The sequence below is a fragment of the Nannospalax galili genome, unplaced genomic scaffold (assembly GCF_000622305.1).
Source record: "Nannospalax galili isolate Female #2095 unplaced genomic scaffold, S.galili_v1.0 scaffold892, whole genome shotgun sequence".
NCBI lineage: Eukaryota > Metazoa > Chordata > Mammalia > Rodentia > Spalacidae > Nannospalax > Nannospalax galili.
Window position 1 is genome coordinate 1,998,384 of NW_008333311.1, and position 8,513 is coordinate 2,006,896.

The window sequence follows — 8,513 nt, forward strand, 5'->3', positions numbered from 1 at the left end:
AAAATAAAACATTAAGACTTTAAAGTTAATCAGATAAAATGTTTGGAAAAATAGGTGTTACTAATGACATCCTTACAGGATTGCAAACTGATAACATAAACAGGAGCAGCCACATGCATACCATTTTAAATAACAATTTGTATCAAAATGAGATTTATGATCATATGCCTGGGTAACATGTAGCATTCAATTGTAATCATGCTTCATTTAAAATTATGTTTTCAACCATGCATGCATTTGTTCTGGATCTGAAATAAAGTGCTTATTTAATTTGATATTAATAGACCAAATTTAAAATTAGAGAGGCCAATATATTTCAAGCATTCCATATTATATGTATATTTGTGTGTTGTGTCTGTGCATGTGTGTGTATGTATGTAATTGGAGAAATTATTAACAAAATATTTGATAACTTACAAATTAAATGAAGAAAATACACATTGTCTAGTGTTATCCAATATATCTCATAGCCTACTATCAGACAAATCTCATTGCAACAAAGGTCATCCTTAAGGTAGGCAGGCCAAATTAAAAACATCAAAATAATACAAGAAAAGTCATATTAAGTCAAAGAAAGTGGAAATTAAGAGGACTACAGTAGGAAATATTAACGAACCACTCAACACATATTATGAGCCAGGTATAGTGGCACACACATGCCTGTAATCCTGGCACTTGGTAGGTTGCAATAGGACTGTGAATTCAAGGCTTGGCTGGACTACATAGGGAGACTCTGTCTCCAAAAGAATAAATCATGTAAAGTAAGTGGTTTATTGGATATGGTATTGAATATTAAAGGAGACAGAGGAGACAGGAATCTTAACACAGTGCTGCATTATTCAGTGATCAAGTCATTAGTGTGAGGTGCTTGTGGGACACCCAACTGGAAGTGTTTAGGAGGCAGTTTTTGAGTTCACAGGCAGGAAGCTGTAGGATTAGCTACAAATGGTAACATGTGATCAACACCTAGCCCAGTCATGCTGGATTTTACCTCAAATGTCCTATTTATTTGTTTGTTTGCTTGCTTGCTTGATTATTTATTTAGTTACTGCTATTATACAAAAAGATGCTTAAAGTGTCAAAATGTGTTGGCAGAAAGGGACTCCATCTTATTGTGGATTTGGACATTATTCGTCCTTTTTGTCTTTTGTCTTTTGCTGTTACAAACCAGGATTCAAAGACAAGCATTTGGAGGCTGATGCTTGGATGTTGTGTGTCCATGCAGACTATAGGCCCTGGCCCCCATGCCTACCACAGTGTCTTTGCTTGGATCAAAATCACAAGTCTTCAGAAATAAGGCTGTCACTAAAATAGCTTTCCATTCCAAGCAGGTGATGCCATCACTCGGGATTGCCAACCAAGAGGGGAGCATTGAAGTGAGCTGGACATCAGGCAGCAGAGAGATGTGAGCAGGTAGAGCCACGGCCGCACAAACTGGCATCAAAACATGCTAGAATGTAAATAACATGCTAGAGAAGAATAGGAGATCTGGTTCCCCCTTTTTATTCTTCTCTCTTTGCAGAGATATTTTCTAGTATCTCTCTGGAACCTGAACTTTAATTAGTTCTCTGATAATCAAAAGTCTTTGGATTTGCTTCCTTGCGTCCTAGTCACTAGTGTTTTTCCAATATTTCTAATGTTGAACATAACCAGAGCTTTCACATCATACCAATCCTTCTTAGAAAATTGGTCAATGGCTTTCTTCTTGGCTCCCCTCTTGTCACCTTTTACCAGGTGCTAGTTCTTGCCAATCTCCATGGTGTAGCTTTGGGAGCCAAATGGCCTCAAGGGTCATGTGTTTGAAGTGAGCCTTGCTGATCTACAGAATGACGAAGTTGCTTTTGGAAAATTCAAGCTCATTATTAAGGATGTTCAGGGCAAAAACTGCCTGACTAACTTCCATGGCATGGATCTTACCTGGGACAAAATGTGTTCCATGGTCAAAAACTGGCAGACCATGATTGAAGCTCATGTTGATGTCAAACAACCAATGGTTACTTGCTTCACTTGTTCTATGTTGGTCTTATTGAAAACCGAAACAACCAGGTATGCAAGACCTCCTATGCACAGCACCAACAGGTCTGCCAGATCCGGAAGAAAGTGATGGAGACCATGACCCGAGAGGTGCATACAAATGACTTGAAAGAAGTGGTTAATATGTTGATTCCACACAGCATTGGAAACAACATAGAAAAGATTTGCCAGTTTATTTATCCTCTGCATTATGTCTTCATTAGAAAAATAAAACATACTGAAGAAACCCAAGTTCAAGTGACTGGTGATGAGACAGGAGCCAAAGTTGAACAAACTGATGGATATGAACCACCAGTCCAAGAATCTGTTTAAAATTCAGATTTTTAACAGTGACAAAAAGTCTTATTTGTGAAAAAAAAGTCTTCGGATTTGCTATGCAGAGTGGCAGTTGCCCATTTTGTGAAGTTCACAACACACACACACACACACAGATACACACACACACACACACACACACACATAGCATTTAAAACAGAGCTTGAAAATGATACTAACTTAATAAACTGGTGTAGAATTTAGCTAAGTAACTGAAAATACGGGTTTAAAAATCATGCAATTAGTTACAGTTGAAGTCCTTGGTGATATGCATGCACAGGACAAATGACCTAGATGGACTCTCAAGGAACTCTGCATTTAATGTGTATTGTAAGTAGGAATTTCCATTATACTAAACCAGATGTTGTTCATATCCCACAGTAAAATCATTCAAATATTTTTAGCATCAAAAATTAGTAAAGCTAAATGAAACAAACAAAAAATATAATATTTATGTTTTGTATAATGAATTGAAACAAACCCTCTTTTCTCCTTTCTCATGACCTACTCCCTTCCCCCATAGGAAGTAATTGAGAACAAATGGACAATAGAAGACAGGGTTGTTTTACATTACTGTTCACTGCTACTGCTGCAACTCCCAATCTGAGCTTCAGTCAGCCTTATCTCAGACACTGCTCTTTGCAGCGGATCATACACAGCCCTCTGCAATAGAAAAGATGGGTAGAGAAGGAGAACAATACTTTCTTTTTTTGATTCCATTTTCATCTCCTCTCTGGTTTTCTTTTAGAGGCGTTCTTTCCTCCAGCATCCCAATCTACTCTCTGAACTCTTTCTTCCCACAAACTCTTCCAACACATTCCCATTCTATGAAATATTTATATATTGCAATTCCAGGCAATGGGAAAAGAAAGAAGAAAATCTAAATTCTACTTCCTACTTAAGGTCAAAAGTAAAGTTGTATCTTTTCCAAAAGGAATTTCTGTATTCCTCAGCTGTTTCCTGCCACTGAAGAGTTGGTATGGGATTGAGAGACAGGATACCAAGAGAGAGGAAGAGAGACTTCTGGAAAACCTCTGAGCATTGAAGAAGCAGAGGAGCACTCGAATCTTAACTACTACAAAAAATTAGACTGTTATCTAAATATGTTAAATCAAGCCATCTAACTTGATAACTAAATATTGTATGTTGAAGTTATGATTTGTGGTCTAAGATTATTAATGGCATAGTTACCAATTTCCACAGAACTCCTTACATATAAAAGGATGCCTGTTAGTCAATGGCTGTTTCTTCTTTTTACCATCTTTATCATTATTCTGTTCTGACTTTTGGTTCTGGTTAACTGATCTCAACTGATCTGTTTTTGTCCTGCAGACAGAGATGGGAAAGTATTTGAAATCTGCACCTCTGCCCAGTCATCCATCATCACAAAGATTTGGCAGATACAGAAAGGGAAATGAAGCTTCAGGGTCTTTATCTGACCTTCATCATTTCTATCAGTTTTAGGTTAGAAAGGGTTTTGGAAGTTGGGGCTGTTTTATGTGGCACATCATAAATCCTGGGAGGATTATGCAAAACACCAAAGACAGACTTCTGACTCATTGGGGATCATGGAGTGTCCTTGGACTGTCCTCTCCTCTTCCCCCTGCTCAAGTGCCCACAGTTATTAAATCTTATGTCAACCATTTAGAAAAGTAAACTACATTTCTAGTAATGGGATATAAACTATCAGATATAGGTAACATTGGATAAGACATGCAGCACAAATAGTAAACAACAGTTTCGTGCATATACTCTAATGTAAACTTTGGTAGAAATTTACAAAGGATAGTTTATTTCTGATTTGGCTAGTGAATAACTGATTTTGTCAACTTTATGGAGCCTACCCTGTACTGAACTGTATCACAGTAAATTTCCTTTGTTGAAGCTCTACCTCCAGTGTGATGGGAATGAGATCTGAGTTCTGTAGCTAGGAAAGGAGAAGGGTTTCAGGAGGCCGGAAAGTTGAAGAGGATGTGAGGATTCAAAGGAAGGTAGATCTGATATACTTTATTCATCAACACAGGAGCCAATAGGCAGGCAAATGTCAGCAGACACCCAGGCACACCAGGAACCTAGAGGCTATACGCAGCTGGGCACAAGCACACAGGCAAACCAGTACAAGAGACACATGCACAAGAAGATACAAGGCAAAGAAGTCACCTGACTTTAACCTCTAGGTCAAACTTTACAGTCACACAAGTGGAATTTTGTAAGAAGTTGTTATATGACAGATTACATCCCTTCTTACTCCAGGTTCCCTGGCTATCTGGTGACCCCCATCATTAGCTGACTCGGGGCTCCCCAGATGTCCAGTGTTAGTCACCTTTGGCCCATGCCAAGTATCCATATCAACACCATGTTCTCTAAACTTTAACTCGCCTTTACTGATGCCTGTTCCTTATAATGGAATTTGGGGAAATAGAAGTAGATGAGGTCAGGCTATAAAGGCACTCATGATGAGGTTAAAATCTTTATAAGAAAAGAGAGATCACCATGGGAGAACTCAGTAAGAAGAAGCCATCTACAAACCAAAAACATGGAACCTCAAGAACTTAGTAAGCACGGTCTTTGTTCTTTGACTTCCCAGACTCAAGAACTAAGAAAAATAAGTGTGTGCTTTGCCTTTGGTTACAGCTTAAGAAGATGAATACAATGCTGACATGGAAAGATAAATTATTTAGAAAAACTGTTACCATGTAACTAAAGATAATTAAAACTATCCCCAAAAGTTATCTATTTGTACCTTGAAGCAAAGTGTCATATGAAGGAATTGGTGTATATTAATCTCCTTTCCTTAACACCATTTAATTCATAATCAAATTTGATTAACCAAACACCAAATAATTATGTAATAAATCTAACTAACTGTCTTTGTACCACCAAACCTGGCATCATCTGTCATTCAACCTCCAAAATAGTCCACTACACCTCTTGATCTCCCCAAAGCCACATACCCCACACCAGTCATAACAAACTTTTGAAAATATAACATGCTCCCCTGCATGTTAGCCTCAGTGGTTTTTTTTCAAAGTGTATGAGTATATTGCTGGCAGGTAGATAGGTGTACCCTTGTCATGCAATGCCCACAGAGAACAGAAGAGGGTGTTGGATCCTCTGAAACTGAAATTACAGATGGTTGATAGCTGCCAAGTGGTCTCTGGGAATCGAGCCCAGGTCTTCTGCAAGAGCAGTCAGTGCTCTTAACCATTGAGCCATCTCTCCAGCCCAAAAATCCTCTGTGGCTTTCTACTGCCTTTAAGTAAATCCCAAATTCTCACCAAGTTTATAAAATCCTTGTGCTCCTTGGCCCCAGAATAACTCTTCTATCTGGTTTCAGATCATTCTTCCCTTGGCGTCCTTATTTTTCTCTTTCCCATCAAGCACATTCCTGTACTCATACTGTGGGATCAGTGTCCTTTTGGGCCCTCTTCCCTTTGGTCTTCACCTAGATGGCTGCTAACCATTTGGATCACAGTTTGAAGATCAGAACTTCCTGGGCTTTCCCTGTCCACACAGCCTACAAGAAGCATGTGCTATTCTCTGGCATAAACTCTGCTCTCTGAAGAGCATGTTTGGCTGGTTAATGGTTTTGCTTGCTTATTTATTTATTGAATGTGAACTCCATAATAGAAGGAATTTGTTATGTTCATAGCACTATTCCAACTCCTTTAGGAGAACTGGGTAAAACTCACTCAAATACACACTTTTAAATAAGTGAAATTATATCACTTCAGGGCACTAAAATTGTCTGCTTTAAAAAAGTTAATTTATCTTTCCATAGTGCCAGAAATTTCTACAACTAGAACCATTTCAGTAAAAGAAATCATTAAAACCTATTAAAACATAAATATTTTATGTTGGCTAAATAAAATAATTACTAGACCACAAATATTCATTAAAATTTTAATATTATTAGTTCATTAATATTAGATAAAACATTGTTCCAACAAAATAGGATATGGGGGAAAGAGTGTGGCATTTCAAAGTTGCCCTCCAGAAAGAGGTCTTATAATGAGACAAACTTGGGTGGCAGGAGTTCATGGATGGAGGAAAACAGAAAGAGTCCCTTGGCTATAGTTTCATAGGAGGTCTGCTCTACTGAGCAGTGCATCCACTGAGACCCAAAGGTAACACAGAACTCACAAGTTCATACCCCTCTTTCCTCTCAACTATGAAAGTCCATTCTCAAAGATCATCCCAGACCTCTGTGCATCAGTCTAGCCAAACTATACATTCCAGTCCAAAAAAATACACTTTTCTATGTAGCTAGTACTTCTGAGATCAAGTCATCCTTCAACCCATTCTTCTACTATGTCCATTTCAGATAACTGAATCAGAACATCCTAACTAAAATTCTGTGAGGGGAAAAGATTTCTGCTTTCCATGAGCACTCTGAAATATGCAAGGGATGGTGTTTGAAGGGAAGCAAATGATAAGGATGAATTTATTTTGGAAACATCAGTAACTCCACCACTATCCTTCTCCATCTGCCCATGTCCAAGAGTGTTGTACACATATTTGTTATTTACTTTATTCAATAATTTTTATTTTACTTTATTTTATAATTCATTAAACATTTAACAAATATTTACTGAGCACCCACCAAGTGACAAGCATTGTTCCTACAGCTGGTAAAATAGTAGAGAACAAAATTAAATACAACTGACTTGTTTTATTATTCAAATAGTGAAAAGTTTGAAAATTCCTTAATGGCACCATTCATCTCTCTGGTCCCTATCATTTCTTCAGTTCATTACTGAACAAGATTGAGTTTCATCCAATTGAATAGACTACAGTACATCAGAATGGAATGTGGTGTGTTCTGGCCTCATCTCCTATGTCCAGGTTGGTCTTCTTTTATGCTGTTTATGACTTGAGTAGAATCCTGGAGGAACGGTATTTGTGGCCAGTAGCTGAAAACACCTGTCAGAGTTCCTCAGAGTGCGGTCTTTGGACCTCAGTTATCAGAATCATCAAGGGTACTTGTTAAAAGTTAAAATTAAAAGCCTTTACCCAGATCTATGAAGTTGAAATTTCCTGTGGGAATCTGTAGCATTGAGAAGATTTTAAGTCACATTTGAGCTAGAAAATCACAGTTTTGAGCCTCAAATTAGAGCCAGACAATAAAGCAATGTACTTCTCTTGTTCTAAGGGTGTTAAATCAATTGCATTTATAAATTATTTATTTTTGTAACACTTCACTTGACTCAAGTTCAGTGTCTAAGACCTGATAAATGGTTTTATTAATGTAGAGCCTTTTAGACAAGGCCTCGTATCTGGATAGTATCAAACATCCAACTACACTATTAGAGTTTCTAAAAGCTCTGGGAAAGGAACACAGTATTTCTCCAAAACTTTCTAGAAATGACTGAATTTGTTTATGTATTTTATTTGAGTAATAATTAAAATAAAGGAAATTCTTTAATCTAAATATATCTTGAAATTTTTTCCACATTTTTTGTTGTTGTTGTTAAATATTTAATAGTAAAAATTTGGCTAATTAGTGACAAGAATATCACTTTCCTTTTCAATAATATGCATCTAACTATTCCAAGTTTAAATGTAAAGTGAGAGTTATATTTTATTGAGAGTGAGTGCTTGTTTTCTTAAGTGAAGGGTAAATGACATGATGTGGTGAATCTATATAAGTTTCCTTACAATGATTTTTTTAATGTAGTGTAACACCTTTCAAAAATATGTGTAAACTCAAGGCTTTTAATCTAATGAAATACTTTAAATTACTTCATCAAATAATGTCAGATCATAAGGACATCAAAATAGAAATATCATGTAGTCCCACTGGGTATTTATCAAAATCTTTTTTTTTTTGAATATATAGAAAGTTTAAAAAGGGCACATCTATGGATGGAAATATAATTTTCATTAAAAATCTATTAAGAACAAGGCCTTCTCATCCTTTTCTAAAAATGAAAAGATTTTGCTCTCTCTGACCCAAAGGCATCTCTCTCTCTGGGGTAAGCTGATCACGACCTCGGGGCCTTCACTCCCCCAGCCTCATTCACCCTCCCATCTCCCCCCACCAGTCTCTCCTCCTAGCCTGGGTCCTGTCCCATTCCTTGTCTTGGTGCCCCACATACCTGGGGAACCACCACTATTTCCTGATCCTTTGCACACAGAGCAACTCAGTTCTTTCTTGGGTCCCC

At 37.3% G+C, this 8,513-nt stretch overlaps 2 pseudogenes; one reads left to right on the forward strand and one right to left on the reverse strand.

The window, feature by feature from the left end:
• Positions 1 to 1,575: 1,575 nt before the first annotated feature.
• Positions 1,576 to 1,758, reverse strand: LOC103729883 (annotated as a pseudogene).
• A 10-nt stretch (positions 1,759 to 1,768) lies between these two features.
• Positions 1,769 to 2,346, forward strand: LOC103729884 (annotated as a pseudogene).
• Positions 2,347 to 8,513: the final 6,167 nt, after the last annotated feature.